General features: G+C 31.6%; 1 protein-coding gene across 1 annotated transcript in view; it reads right to left on the bottom strand.

Annotated features, from left to right (window-relative positions):
• Positions 1–16470, bottom strand: part of LOC106614816 (streptococcal hemagglutinin) — a 411732-nt gene that overhangs the window by 341772 nt on the left and 53490 nt on the right. The gene's annotated exons all lie outside the window — the stretch shown is intronic.

Below are 16470 nucleotides of genomic sequence, written 5' to 3' on the forward strand. Positions count from 1 at the left end.
TCGAGCATATTCAGCTTTTTGCGTTGGTAAATTAATATTAATCATTTAATTTAACTGTTTTCAATGGCTTACGCAGGCATAAAATATAATAAAGTGTACGTTTTTTGCGGAGACACATTTTGAATGGTGTGACTGGGCGTATACGTAATTATTTTGCAATTTATGTACAATGAAACAAAAATCAATTTTGAATTTTTCAAGCAAATAAATAACAGCATCAAGTTTAAATTCGCCATAGATACAAAGCTTTCAATTATATAGAAAATGTATCGCTAATATAAGCTTTTATTGAAAAACTGTGGAATCTGCTTTGATTTAAGCACATATCCTTCTTTTTCCGATGATTATCCTTCCTTCTACTAAACCTTGGCCATTGAAAATGATTGAGATTGGGGTTGAGAATAAGGTTGAGGTTGAGTTTGAGGTTGGAATTGAGGTTGAAATTGAAATGGAGATTGAGATTGAGGTTGACGTTTCGGTTGAGGTAGAAATTAAGACTGAGATTGAGATTAAGATTGAGATTTAGATTAAAATTGTGATTGAGATTGAGACTGAGATAAAGATTGAAATTAAGTTTGAGATTTAGATTGAAATTGATACTGAAAGTGAGATTGAGATTTAGATTAAAATTGTGATTGAGATTGAGATTAAGATTGAGATTGAAATTGAGCTTGAAATTGAGATTGAGATTGAGATTGAGATTGAGATTGAGGTTGAGATTGAGGTTGAGGTTGAGGTTGAGGTTGAGGTTGAGGTTGAGGTTGAGGTTGAGATTGAAGTTAAGGTTGAGATGGAGGTTGAGATTGAGGTTGGGGTTAAGGTAGAAATTAAGACTGAGATTTAGATTAAAATTGTGATTGAGATTGAGATTAAGATTGAGATTGAAATTGAGCTTGAAATTGAGATTGAGACTGAGATTAAGATTGAGATTTAGATTGAAATTAATACTGAAAGTGAGATTGAGATTTAGATTAAAATTGTGGTCGATATTGAGTATGAGATTGATATTGAGATTGAAATTGAGGTTGAGATTTGAATTTGAGGTTGAGGTTGAGGTTGAGGTAATGAAATGCTGAACCGAATTTGATAATATTTTATTTTTTTATATTTTTTTATGGTCTTAAGCCATAGAGTAAAACAAATAATGACAAAGGCAGCAACTCATATCTATTTCTGAATTTTTTAATATAATTTAAGCCACACATATACCAGAAAATATTTGGAGCAAACATACCTAATTAAAAATTAATTTCTTGAAAAGTGAGAGGGCATATATAAGTGTGTTTTCATCCCTACTCTTATATATTTAACACAAAACACATATTAATTTTGTTGTTGTATGCTATTATGTACAACAGTGCAACAAACATATGTCGAACACATTAAGTTAATAGCTGTAAAACATGTGTGCACACTCATCACTTGCGAACCACAAATACAACGGTAAGCAACAAAGCACAGCCAGCTATCTAAGTATACATATAGTCAAATATAGTTCAAAATGTATCTGCTGCATGTAGCTTGTTTTAACAAAGCATTTAAGAGTTTTACAATTTCTAGCATACCATTAGGCGTACCCCCCACTAGAACACAAAGCTGATGTAGAGTAAGTGAATGATGAAAACAATGTTGCTAGTAAAAGAAGAAGCAAATAGCAGAAAATAGAAAACAAAACTTACAGTTATCACAAAAAATAATCACAAGCAAATATTTGAAGTGTGAAAAAGCAAGTAAAGCGAAAAGTAAAAGTTGCAGCAGCAAAACATTTGTAAGATCTAACCTCAATAGCGCAGTTTGTGTGAACAAAAAAACGTTTATTCAGATAGCTTAAATGTAGCATATAAGTATATACATGTGTGTTTTCAGCAAGCATGAGTGTAATTTTGTAAATTAAGAAGACAAAAACTACGGTTCAGTATACGCTGCAACACTTAAAAAGATATGTATATATAAAAGGTATAGCAAATGTATAAAAACTTTGAGTTAAATTGTGTGGCATACTCATAGATATTACACATATATACAACAACTATGTAAACTACACATCACCAAAATATTGTAATTTCCACAATTTTCGGCTTAATGGCACAGACTTTACTCAGCAACATTCGCTTTTATACATACATATGTATATACTTGAAGATATATAATATTTACATATATTTCCTCATTCGAAAATCACTACACGTCTGTCGTTGACACAGATCACTGCTTTAATTCTATTTAATAAACACACATTTGCAAAATATTGCGAGCTCACACAAACACACAAATTTAGGATAAAAGTTTGGGCGTAAACTTCGAGTATATGTGTTAGTAAATACTATGCATATATAATAGGTTAAATATAATATTTTACATAAACTTTTACTTTTTCCACTGTCCACATACATGCATTCGCTTGCATATAACGGTTGCCCAAATGTTGCCACATTGTTTAGCATACTATTTCGTAGTTATAAACAGAGAACCATTAGCAAAGTACGTGTCAAGTTTTCTATAACACAACTGTACCACAGATATATATTGTGATAGAAGATGAATATTGCAAGCAAAATAGAGCACAGTTTGGATATTATTACAAATTTCTTGCTTAATCGCTTTTTATATGCATGTTTGTCTTCCATATGTTTGGAACTTTACGAAGAATTTCGTATTAGGAACGGAAAGTTTTATATGTTTGAGTGGTTGAATGTAATCAAATATGAAAAGCTTTATTTGACACATTTATCATATAAAGCTAACCGCGTTATTTAATGGCAGCTTAATGTACCGAATGTTACATTAATTTCTTACCACTAGATTCCTTAATGTATATCTTGATGCATATAAAGGAGGAAATTTATAAACAGTAGCACGAAATTGCTAGTATGAGCATACTAATAACTTCCTTAAAGCAATATTTATAGATAAATGATAATAGAAGTGAAACCTTTTATCTATGATCACAAGCTTTTTCGTTGCATGTCGCATGTCATATGTCGCACAACAGCTTTGTTGTTGCTTCCACTTCATTGCCTGCAAACTCTACGCAAAGTGTAAGAAAAAATTATTGTTGGATATCTTGTCAGTTACTATCCTTTCCATTACTAAATTTTTCCGTCGCATCTCGCATTACAGCTTTATTGTTGCTTTAAATCCATAGCCTACCTACTTTACGCGATATGAAATACTATATTATAGTTAGAAATCTTGTAAATTATTATAATTTACCTTACTAATTATTAAGCTAAGGTTAAAGACGCATTTTAACAACCTAACTATAACTAAATAAATAATTTTCTAAATATTTTGAATTAAATGCCTACAATCTTTTAAAAAAAAAAATCACTGTCATACACACTCTTATTTCTTCATTTTGTCTTGATTAAAACTTGAAAAAATTACGTCTTAAATAACTTGATTTACAGACTCCACTGGAACAGCTACACTAAGAAAGTTAAATTAGACAAGCTAAAAATTTGGTAACGTTTTAAAGAAAACACTAATTTTTTTAAAAGAAATTCAATTTTGTTATTCTACAACTAGTTCTATTTAGTTGCCAACAAGGGCCACCGAAACACCGAAATCGAACTATTTCATAAATTTTTACATTTACTTCAAATCGGCCTCAGTCTGTGCAATTATCTCTTCACGTTCGCAAAGTATTATTTCCAGTGAGCCTTCTAAACATACAGCAGAAAAAAAGTACCTATACCTTGTTCAGAAGAGTATAGTGATTGCCGCAATTCAAGGCTCATGAAATGTTATTATCGTTCGCATTACTTTGAAGCACAGTTCATAGATAGTTTAGCGCATATAGTCTATTTGGACGACTGTCGTTTAGGCTCTGGAGGAAATGGAAGTTACACGCTTCATCTATTATCATATTTCGAAGCTGAAATTAGGATTATTGCAATTCTTTGAAGGTTTTAATCGATTGGGAATTTAAGCGGCGTGCACTTTGAGCTTTCACAAACCCATATGTACATAAAGCAGGTGTTTACGACTTGACTTGTTGTGATTAAAACTTCGTATCCTCAGAGTGTAAGAAAGCTTTCAAAAATTGTAGTATATGGATTCCACAAATCTTTAGGGTTATGGAAAAGTTAAGGAAACTTTTTACTTTAAAAACGAAAACAATAATGAAAATCAAAGAATTTTAGGCATTTTTAACGCCAACTTTTATCCTCAACAGAGCTTATTAAGTTTTTCCACGAAGGCATTAAAAAATATATGTAGACCTATATAAATGATCAGCATAAAGAGCTTAGTCGGCTTATTCCTGTCCGTCTGCCTGTATATGCGCGAACTATTGCCTCAGTTTTTGAGATATATATCCAAAATATTTTTTTTTCAGAACCGCTGATACCAGTTCACTATAGCAAATAGCTGCCATACAAACTGAACAATTGTAATCAAGTGCTTGTATGGAAAACTTTTTTATTTGACGAGATATCTAAACGAAATATGGCATAGGTAATTTCCTTTGGCAATGATGTAATACATAAAAAAATTTTATAGATTCAATCACTATAGCATATAGCTGCCATACAAGCTGGCCAATGCAACCGAAGTAACTGTTTTTACCTTGATTTATTTTTTATTTTTAGTGCGAATAATGTATCATTTGCACCTTCGGATGTTTATTTAAACAAAAAATGGTAGTTTTACAGACCTGCTGGTGCTCTAAGATACAATAAATAATAATTTTACAGAAATCCCTTCAACTCATATCAATACAACTGAAATCAAATATTGAGTTCGCAAATAGAAAGCGCCAGCTAGGCAGAACGAAATTCTTGGTGTTAACATTTCTAACAGAATTTGGTAATTCAAAAATAGTTTTCGTTTGCTAAGCTTTATTGAGTGACGTTATTTGAGAAAAAATTAGAAAGAACTGCTACCAAAACTAGTTTTTCTGCTGTCGGATTTAATCAACCAACATTACAACCATTGATTAGGGAGAGCTTTAACGTTGATTTTCGGTAGCAACTGCCATTTTTGAGTAGAAAGTTGTGAATTTGCCACAAATTAATTTGAAAATTGCTGAATTCACTATTCGTTACTTCACTTCAAGGCTTCTAATGGAAAAAAAATATTAAAAAAAATTTAATTTAGTTCTGGCTCCATACATTAATGAAAAACTGTTATTATTTCTACAAGAATGCAAAGCGAACACTGCATAAATTCAATATCTTTAGAACATTATATATGTATGTTGCGAAATGCAAAATGCCTGCCAGTCAACAAAATTTCAACTCAAACCTCAACTAACAAATTCTAATACTTCAAAGATATGCTGTAGGAAGAATTGCAAATTTGATTAGCATATTTAGTAATGTGATTGCATTTCATATCAAAACTAATTTGAATGCGTATGCGGTATTGCCACATGTTGTATTTGCCTAACATTGAATTGCTGTGGTGTGTTGTTTATGAATAAGATCAGAGCTTATTAGGAAAATAACAAACAAAATACAGATGATATACATTAAGATATAATTAATAACTAAAATGCAATGGACGAATGTGTGGTCAACAGAATTTTGATTAACTACCAAGTTATTAAGGCAAAATGAACCAAAAGTATTTAAGGAGAATGCATACAGTAAGTTTGATTATATTAAAGTATTCGCAAGGATAAGCGCATATGAAAAGCTGCAAGATATTACAAAGAGTATATATATATATATATAGTCGCATACACAAACATGCAACTAAGAACTGACATTGCTGTGCAGCACAAATGCTGACAACTTAACCGCATATGTTGCACACTACTTAAGCATAGCAAATACTAATAGTGGCCAAAGACAGTGCGTGAACTGCTACAAGTATTTGGGTATATGGCAAAAGCAAGAATTTCACAACTAAATTATTGAATCAAATACATGCATTAGCAAGTGTGTGTAAAGCAGTGGAAGTCGGAGACATTTGAGACAGCAGCATGTGTAGAAGAAGGCTACAGGCACACATTAGACCAGCCAGTTGTTAAAAAATTCGTAGCATATTCTTGCATTCATGTCAACGGTATGTGCACATATATGCACTTTGGTCTCACATTTGTTGCATACTTTCACGACTAACTGTTGCAAGTATGCCTGGCATGACAAATTGGCTTTGTGATCAAAAATTTCACATAAATTTTACCAAATTAGTTATAGAAGCAAGCTGTTATGCAATATACATGCACACACACACACACATACATATACTTAGTAACCGCATGTAACATTTCAATTGTATTAAATTTTTACTAAGCAGGTGTGCAGTCACATATTTCCATAGTAGGCAAATGGCATGTGACACCACATGGCGTATACGTAACGCAATGCCAATTATTTTATAACATTTAGGGCGTTATGGGCAATTAGGCATGCAGCGCTTAGCTATAACACATACATGCAGGTGCACATATTTCTCTAAAATCTGCATGCTATACTGCACATAATACTTGTGGGCGTGTATATATTTCATCATTAATATCTAGTTTTGGGCTTCAAAGCTATTAGCTAATTACAAAATGACTCTTTATGAGACAACAACAGACGTCCACCAAATAACTAAGTTTTTTTAAAGCTAAAATAAATAAATTATGCTTTTTCTGTGTCAAAAGCAGTTATTTAAAATTTTTGTCACTCTCGAGAAGACGACATGGCGTATGAGCAGTTATTTGTATGCAAATTAGTCTATGAAATAACTGTCTAAGAAATTTGCGTAAACAATGTGGAAATTAATTAATTAATATGGATTAAAAATGCATGTAAGGCTTACAAGTAGTATTACGAAGAACTAAATAAGTATGCGAATTTCAAGTGAAGCCATAGACGGCAACAAGGGGGTATATGAAGTAATTATGTATATGGTAACATATGTGAATCCAAATAACACAAGAAAACAAACAAACAGTTTCATGAAGAAAAAAGAACGTACTGAAAAGTGACGGTTTAGTCCGCATCTAATATGCAGACAACAAATATTAACCACAAACACTATTCAACCCCCTTAAACTTATTTTCTCGCTGCGCCAAATGGCAAATCCTAATTGCTTTTCTAAATTTGATTTATGCACAATAAACTTATTTGACAGTTCATTTTCAACTGATTAGTTTGCCAGTTGAAAATCTTGACTTCATTGATATGCTTATGAAAGATACACAGACGTTAAAAGAAAATATATGTAGATACCAGGCAAAACACTTGAGAATTCACAGAAAAGTCATTGACTTTTGCGTCTACATGAATTATAATAACATCTGGAAAATTTTGAAATTTTATTACTGATTAATTAGAAAGCAAATTTAAATGAGAAGCGACATTTGTATATATACTTATACATACTAGGGTGTGCAAGAAAAACGTTAAAGTTTTTCTCCTTAAGATACCATGAAAGTAATACGCGATATGACGAAAAAAATCTGGTAAGGCTTGAGTTCTTAATATCAATATAAACATTTTTCTCACATAAATAACGAAGGAATATTTTCATCTTTTTTTTTTAAACATTTATTGCGTTTAGGCAAATTATTATATAGTGAAAGTTAAATCTAAGGACTTAACTAGGGATTTTAACTATCCACAAAATAGGTCTAAAATAAGTGAGTCGACTCGTTCAAAAGTTATTCGCGGTCAAAGTTAAACCATAAATCGTAGAAGTTAATATGTACAATTTTTTATAGTTTCTTACAAAATAATGTCTCAAAATTATACAATATCATATTTATTCTAACTTTTGTTGTTTAAATTTATAGGAACTCAAATTTTTATTTAGGAGAAAAAAAAGGAAAAAATAATTTTTGTTTTTCTCACCGTAATATGAACCTAAAATTTGCAGAGGTTTAAGTGTTATGATTTAATTGTATTATAATCCTGTAAATCACTCAAACAAAATTGAAAATTCTAACTATAATCACACGAAAGAAAATGATGTAATCCCTAACATTTTGGTACTCGAATATTAACCTTTTCAAAGCATTTTCTGAACATCCTTAAACATTTATATACTCAATCCTTAAATTTCGATAAGTGCAAGCAAATAAAAAAAAAAACATTAACAGCTTTTTATTTAACTCATCATATCTTTTTCTCTCTCACTATATTTCTACCTCTATCTACCCCTCTCTATCTATCTATCACTATCTATTGTTGTTCATTTGAAACAACGTGTCAAGAAAAAACTACAAGAAGGAAGTTAGTTAGCCTAGAAGATACAGCACACTCAGAGTGCGATCGTTAAGGCTGACCAACGCTGACTGAATTGAAGACAGCACAACATTCAAAGCACCAAAAGTTGTTTTGAAGTTTCATTGATTTATAAAAATTTTAGGATAGAAATTAATGATTTATTAAATAACCGTGGAATCTTTGTTGCGATTTTCCTTATCCTACAGCCTTGTAGTCGTATACTTCATTCCCTTATATGTACTTCCCTACAAATAAAATTAGCTTGACCCCATTTTGCAAAGAAAGTGCTTACATAACACACACATAACTTAATATTAAGAAAAAAATTATTTTCACTGCCAACAATGCTAATACTTCTTATCGCACTTCCCACTTACTTTTCTCTGCGGCAGCTTTTCATTGCTTAACGCAGGCAATCAGTGTCGTAAAATGTCAATTCCAAGTAGAAAGTTATGCACCAAACGAAGTAAAACTCGTAAAGTTTTTGACAAATTTACAAAGTCATAAAATTTTTGCAATTTTTCTTCGTTAACTCTCGCTTCTTAGGTATATTTATTCCTCTTTTATAAATTTTGAATTAATGAGGAGAATCAATAATTTCTTTTTTTTTCCACTCTTTATTGTGACCTAAATTGAAATGAGGTCAACAAGTTGCTGGATAAAGCAAAGCAAATAAGTTGAAATGCCAAAAATAAAGTTGTTAACCGAAAAGGGAATAAACCGCAACAACAACAAGAGCTCAAAATGATTCATTAAAAAAGTGAAGAATAAAATTAGAATTGTCAACCGAAAAAAGCAATTCGCAAAAGCATTGTAGCCTAATTAATCCCACTTGACCTTTTACCTAAATTTGTTGCTGTTGTTAGCTTACTAGTAATGGAAGTGAATTGAAACCAAAAACTGTCAACTTTTTGCCCTTTTCCAATGCCCTTTTCAATTTCGCTTCTCTTTTTTTTCTCCTTTTTAAGTAATCATTTGCACGGTCAAGTACTCGAAAAAATGTTCAAGCATAAATTCTCACTTGCTCGGCTCGAGTGTCGGCTGCCACTAGTCAACGATGCGTGACGACTGACTCTTTTTATCAGATACTGGCTGCTGGCTGCGGACTAGAGGCTGGCAGCTGCTTAATTGCGAAGGATGTAAACAAATTATTTGCCAAATTGGGTAGTGTAAAGTGAAATTAACAGAACACAAAAAAACAAAAAAATAAAGGGAATGGAATGTAAACTATTGGACGACAAAGCACAGCATAAAGAGCCAAAGGCAACCTGTTCGATATCGGAATGAGAGCAAGCAGTGAAATGATAAGTAAGATGAAATAAAAATAGTAGATAAGAATAAGAGCAAAAGTAAACAGTTTTTGATTAGTTAGAAGCACAGCTATTACTTACGTTTTTGTGGAAGGAGAACATTTGTTGATTTACTATTAGCCTAATAGCTTCATCTTTTTTGAAAACCTGGACTAGTAGAAACAAGCTTGCGACACGTAACATCGTAAACAAAAACGAATCGTAAATTTTCATAGTAATTGCAAAACTCCCACTCATTTCGATCATGACGTCATAAACCAACGTATTTTTCTGTCAAATGAACTTCAGAAAAAATAATGCGGCTAAACTGTCATCATTGCTATTCCTAACATTGTATAGCTTTTGTAATACCAAATAACTTTTCGGGTATTCCGTAACATCTCGGCTGATGTATAATTAGGTGATAAATAGAGGCTGACCCTAGTCACGACGAAAATTGTCTCATTTTAGTTCTTCTGTTGACCCAATACACATTTTTATCAAGGTGCTGCCCTCCGCAGGATTTCTTGTGGACTTTTGCACTATATGTACTTATTCAAAAATTTTTTACTTTGCTTTAAAGAAACGTACTTGAAGAAATGTACTATTGTAATATTTATAGCAAATACTTATTTTAGTACAGATATTACAGAACGACAATAACGGTCTATGAAATCACAGAGAATATAAAACCGTTATGTAAGATATACACACTTTTTCTTAGCCTTTCTTTGAACTGATAGGTTTACCAATCTCCGATGGAATGACACTCGAGACAAAAAAATCTTCTAGAGATCTGTGTCCCAAGTCCACGCCCCAAGTAAATCAAGTCCTTAGAAGGAAATCTTTTGTATTTGACGAGATATTTTCACGAAATTTAGTACAGATTATTGTCAAAGACAACGCCAGAAGATCTGAAGAAATTTTCTCGATCGGACTGCTTTATCATATAGCTGTTATACAGTTTGATCGATCAAAATCAAATTCTTAAAGGAAACTTCGTTATTTGTGAAGGCTATTTCAGCTTCGGTGCAAGCGAAGTTAACGTTTTTTCTTGTTTTCTGTATTTTTTAAGCAATACATATGCATATATGTTTGTTTTCACTTAGCACAACTGCGGAAGTTACATATTTATTGCATATATTTGTGCGCACACACGCACACGCTCATTCATGTCTGCTATACTCTATGTGCCAATACAATTTTCTGTTGCAACACGCACGATTGCCAAATATTTATCTTAAATGTGCCAAGATAATTGAATATACTAACACACACACATATATACATATACATACATGCAAGCACGCACACAATTGCGTTGCTCACAAATTTCATTAACTTTTTATTGTAATTGTGTGAAACTCAATTTTGCAGTTTTGTACATATTTGCTTTTGACACCAAAGAGGAAATCATTTTTACAAATTACTCTCTTGCCACTTATTTTTAACGAGAAAATTATGCATTTTTAGTTACATAAGTATTGCAACGTAGCTATTTGTATGAACAGGCATCAATAAGCAAATTTGGAGGGGAAAAGTTGCCGCAAAAATTTTATGAGCAGTTACATATATTTCGTATTTAACATTATTTTCGTAGCACTAAATTTAGATTTTTGGAATTTTAAGACACTGGTGTCGTATATCACTTTATTCACACATGCATACATACAAACATACATATGTATTTCATTAGCCATTCTTACTCCACACTTTAATTGTGCTTGTTTAATTTGCATATAATCAGAATTTAGCAAGCAATACATACATATTAAATATTACGCGAATTCTCAACAATAATGAATCCCGAAATTTCTGGATTTAACATTTTCGGGATCCCGAAATCTTTTAACACTCTGTATCAGAGCTATCATTTATTATTATTGCATAAAAGTCCAAATAATTTGTGAATACCGAAATTTCGGAAGGTGATATCTTCGGTATCCCGACATTTTTTAATTCTCTGAATCTGATTCCCATTTTTTTTTTTACTCCGCTAAAGCTGAGTTAATATTTTTTAATATTACATTGAAATCCAAATAAAATATGAATTTCGCAATTTTGGGAAGGACGTCTTCGGTATCCCGACATATTTTAATTAGCTGATTCACCTGTATTACTTATTATAATAAGGATTATGGTTATCGCATGTAGATATGGAAACAAAATTTTAAAATCTGCATAGGAAATACGAATTTTTATCCCTTCATTCTGTATCACACTATAAATCCCGAAATTTCGGCACTGATATTTTCGGGATCCCGATATTTTCTTTTAATTTTCGATGCAGTGGTATTATTATTGCATTTTACATACGAGTACATATTTTAACATGTATTTTAAGTTCAAATTTAATTTATTTCAAATTATAATTTATCGCGAAATTTTGAAACTGGAAATTTCGGGATTCAAATTCGTTTAAATTTGTAATCAACCATCATATGTACCATAAATGAAATCCAGTTCGAATAAATCGGTTAATCAATTAAAAATAATAAATGAAACAAATATTGAAAACTGAAAATTCGGTATTAAAAGTTTTTGGAATCTGGTAAATTTAATTTTTTCATTGCATACAAATTTAGATAATCACCTGAGGCTGTTAGGGTTTTCGGAGTCATCTTTGACTATTGTAAGTAAGAAAAGAAGGCATATGATTTTCTTCACAGAGAAATAACACCACCTAATGAATCCCGAAATTTCGCAACTGATATTTTGAGGAGCCCGTTTTTTTTTTTACTTTCGGGTCAAGGGTGTCATTATTTACTGTAATCACATCCAAATTTTGTGAACGATCGGATAGTGTAACCTAATGCAACAACAACTCTAAACGGGATAAATATAATAATGTATGATATCTTCGAATACAGTAGTGTTGACCTAAAACATGGCATTAAGTTCATCTGCTTTAAAACTTCCTTCCTACATTAATGGGTCTTCTTTATGTATATAAGAATAAAAGTAATGAAGAAAGTGATCACCTTCGTAAATGTCATATCAACACAGAGACGCAATGTTCATACAATTAATGGGATTAATAAAAATATTAAAATATTAACTCGCCGCTATGCCAATTGATAAATGAATTGTGCAGTTGCGTGTACTTCATGTAAGGATGCCTCTTTAAATCACCTCTCGACAAGGTTGTATGGGCTGTCTGTGTGGGCTTCAATTGTGCCAACGAGTCCGCCCAAAATACCCAAGGCGAGCAAGAATTGCGATTTTTGTGTGTGTTTGTAGTAAAGAATATAGGCATGTTTTATAAAAGAGTCAAAGCAACAGCTGCATATACATATATACGAGCATATATGTATATTGAGAGTTGCAATCGCAAAAATTTCACAGAAATACAAAAATTGCTTCTACAAGCCATTTGATGTATGAGCTTGTGGACAGGGCAACGACTGCATTATACTATAACAGTCTCCATGTCCTGTATTGGCTTTTCGCTGTGTACATATACATTCACACATACCTATTGTATGTGTGTGTGCATGTGTTCACTTTAATATATTGGTTTATCGAGCAGCAAACGAACGGTTGGCTGACTGGCGAAGGGTAGGCAGCACTAAATTAAGCTACAAAACCGGACCCGGAACAAGTGTTAAAATTTAAATACACACACGCATATGCAAACTCTGCTCCTTTGGTGAAGTTAAAAAAAAGTGTATAAAAAACAGGATTCCCTGATTGCTCAGCAATAACTCATTTGTACAATTTCAACACCCATGTATGTATGTACGACTGAGCGCGTAGCCTTACAATGCGGTCACAAATATATTTACACGCACCTTACATCACATATATGCATACAGGTATGTTAGGTGTAAAAGCTCGTACCGTTATTGTATTTACTTATATACTTTTGTGTGGCTGTGTTTATGTCTCTCCATGTATTTTGTTATGGCTGCGCGAGTAATTCCGCAATAAATCACGCCCCAATGATCAACGCGGAAATATAAATTTGTATACGAGTGGAATTTACTGCAAACATAAGAAAACACAGTAAATTTTACAATATCAGATAACTTCAAAGCAATTATTTGGGGAAAAGTTGAAAAGCTATAAAAGTGTTTTTTTTTTCAAAGGAGCAGAAGGAAAAATGTGTGAAAAAAAAATGTTTGAAGAATGCTTAAAGAAAACTGCAGAAATAAATGTTCGCTTATTAAAACAGAGATACTTAAAGTTCTTTCGGCTTTCTGCTCTTAAAAGTAGGCAATTTTTTGTTATGTTGACGGCAGAAAATCAAATTTTTGAATAATTGAAAGCTTTCTTTGGTTGTCTGCTCCTAAAAGTAGGCAAATTTTTACCTATCGTTTAACCAAAATCACGAGAAACATATTTATAATATTTTTTTCACTTTCGACTACTAATGTTATTTACAAATATTTATTTTTGTTGCTTACTTACTTCTGTACGCTAAAAAATATGCTAAAATTTTTTTCATATTTCATAAACTCTTATTTACAAAAATTTAAAAATGTTAAAATATTACAAAGTAATATGTGAAAGAAATACTGTTTAGATATTTTTGGCTTCTAAGGGATTAATAAAAAGGCATTCCGCACGGAATTCGAACTTTCTAAGCTCTTAGCTTATAAATTACTCACGAGCTAAAACAACAAATAAATCATGCATATTTGTGTGCGTGCCGAAATGTAGGCAATGACTACGGCACACGCACATGGAAACAAATATATAGCGGTGTGTTTTAAAAATGTTCAATTTTTGCTAAATATTTCTAACATTGTTGAGCTTGTAATTAACAAATATATATGAAAACACATTATTTTATAATAACTGGCACTGTGTTAATTAAAATCAATCACTAAAAACAAATCGAAAAGTTTTCCAATGACGCCAAAGATTGAAAAACAGCTTTCAACAAAAGTTTTAAAACCAGCTCTAAAACGCTTTCGAAAAATAAAAAAAAAAAACAATGTTCTAAAAAACCCTTAGTTCGACAAGTTACTGGTCTTGAGACATACTGACTTCCTTTTAACTTAATCACAAATCGAAAAGCGCTCCAAACACTGTTTTAAGAAGCAAGAGGTTGAATAAAAGCTTTCAAAAGAAAAACTTTTAAAGAAAAGAGCTTTCGAAAATGATCAGCTTAAAAAAAATGTATATAACTTTTACTTTTGAAAATTTCTATAAAATAGTACATTATTTGGAAATAAAGTATATGCTTTTGAAGTAACTCTCTTGCCAACAATTAACTGGCATTTACCATAAAATAAAGCTTCAGACATACCTACTTGCGTTAAGTTTACACTTTTATAACCTAAAACTTTATAAAAAAAAAAATAATAATAATAATAATAAAGAAAATTGTTATAAATTTATTTTGATACTAAAATTTTAACTCAAGAATGCTTCACAGCTTATTTACTCGCACGAAGCATTTTACCCTTAAATTGCTGAATATTAAATTTCATATCAACAAAATATTTACCAGACAATTTAGCGGTATATTTAACCAACCTGACTATGTGCAAGTTTAATGAATTGATAAGTTTTCACTGAGTGGCAGCTTCTGATTTTAGTGCTTTAAAATAAATTAGGTATGCAAAATATTTGGATAGCCGCAAAAATGCAAAGCTTGCTATGATTTGATCAGTGAAATCATAAAATTTTATAGCGGCGCGAGATGAAATATTTTCGATTTAAATTCTTGGTTCAATATAAGAAATTAAAATACCCGAAGTAACGGCAAAAGTATGGCGGTTATGATAGCAAAAGCTGCTGCGAACCAAACAAAGTATATTAAAATATAAAAACAATTTTTATTTATTACGAAAAATCTTCGAATCACTGCTCCACTTAAAACCACCAACAAATGTTGGATAAAAAATATTAAATTTAATGGAGAAACTTTTTCGAAATAAAACGTTGTCTAAAATTTGTTACACTTACTGCACTGTATTATACAGTTGTGGCTATGCGCATTTTTTATACCCTGAACAAAGATATTAAGTTTGTCATGAAGTTTGTAACGGATGGAAACGTTGGAGACCTTATAAAATATGTATTAGTTACTGAACTGAAGTTAAGGTTCATATAAATGATCAGTGTGACGAGCTTTAGCGGATATAACCACTTAAAATTTTGCACAAATCCTGATCATACCAGGAATCTGCTTATTTGTCGGAACCACTACATAGCTAACAGCTATACAAACTAAGCAATCAAAATCAAATCTTTGTATGGAAAAGTTCTCCATTTGATAAGGTCTCTTCACGCAATTTGGCATGCATTATTGTTGAAGGCAACACATTAATCTCCGAAGAAATTGTTCAAATCGGACTATTATGGCATATAGCTGCCATACAAACGGACAGATCGAAATTTTGTACTTGTATGGAGAACTAACCATTTGAAGAGACATTTTTATTATTTATGCAAAAATGATTTTCTGAGGCCAGTGTGTAATCTCCAAAGCAATTGTGCAGATCAGATCACTATAGCATACAGCTGCCATACAAACTGAACGATCGGAATTTGGAGTTCGTATGGAAAACTTTTTCATTTGACGAGGTATTTTCACGAAATTTAGCAAAAATTATTGCTCAAGGTAAAGCTATAATCTCTGAACATATTGTATTTCTCAGATCGGACTACTATAGCATATAGCTGTCATACAAATGACCCTATACAAATTTTGTATTTATATTGAGAACTTTTCCATTTGAGGAAGTATTTTCCCGAAATTTTCCACGAGTTACTGTCAACGACACAATCACCGAGCCTTTTGTTCAGATCGACGCACTATAGTATAAAAACTTTTTAATTTGTGAAGGGTATTATAGCCTCTGTGCAACTGAAGTTAAGGTTCTTTTCCCTTGTTTTTTTTAAACGTATTCTGTGTAGCTGCTTACTATCGCAATCTGGGTACATTTTTATTAGAGCATAAAAATCTTTTAACGACCAAAATCTAAAAAACGCGCCAATGAAATTGAAAACAAAAAATTGGAAATATAGAATTTAAAAATGAAAAAGTTAAAATAAAATGTAA

Source organism: Bactrocera oleae, chromosome 3, assembly GCF_042242935.1.
Source record: "Bactrocera oleae isolate idBacOlea1 chromosome 3, idBacOlea1, whole genome shotgun sequence".
In the NCBI taxonomy this organism is placed as follows: Eukaryota; Metazoa; Arthropoda; class Insecta; order Diptera; family Tephritidae; genus Bactrocera; species Bactrocera oleae.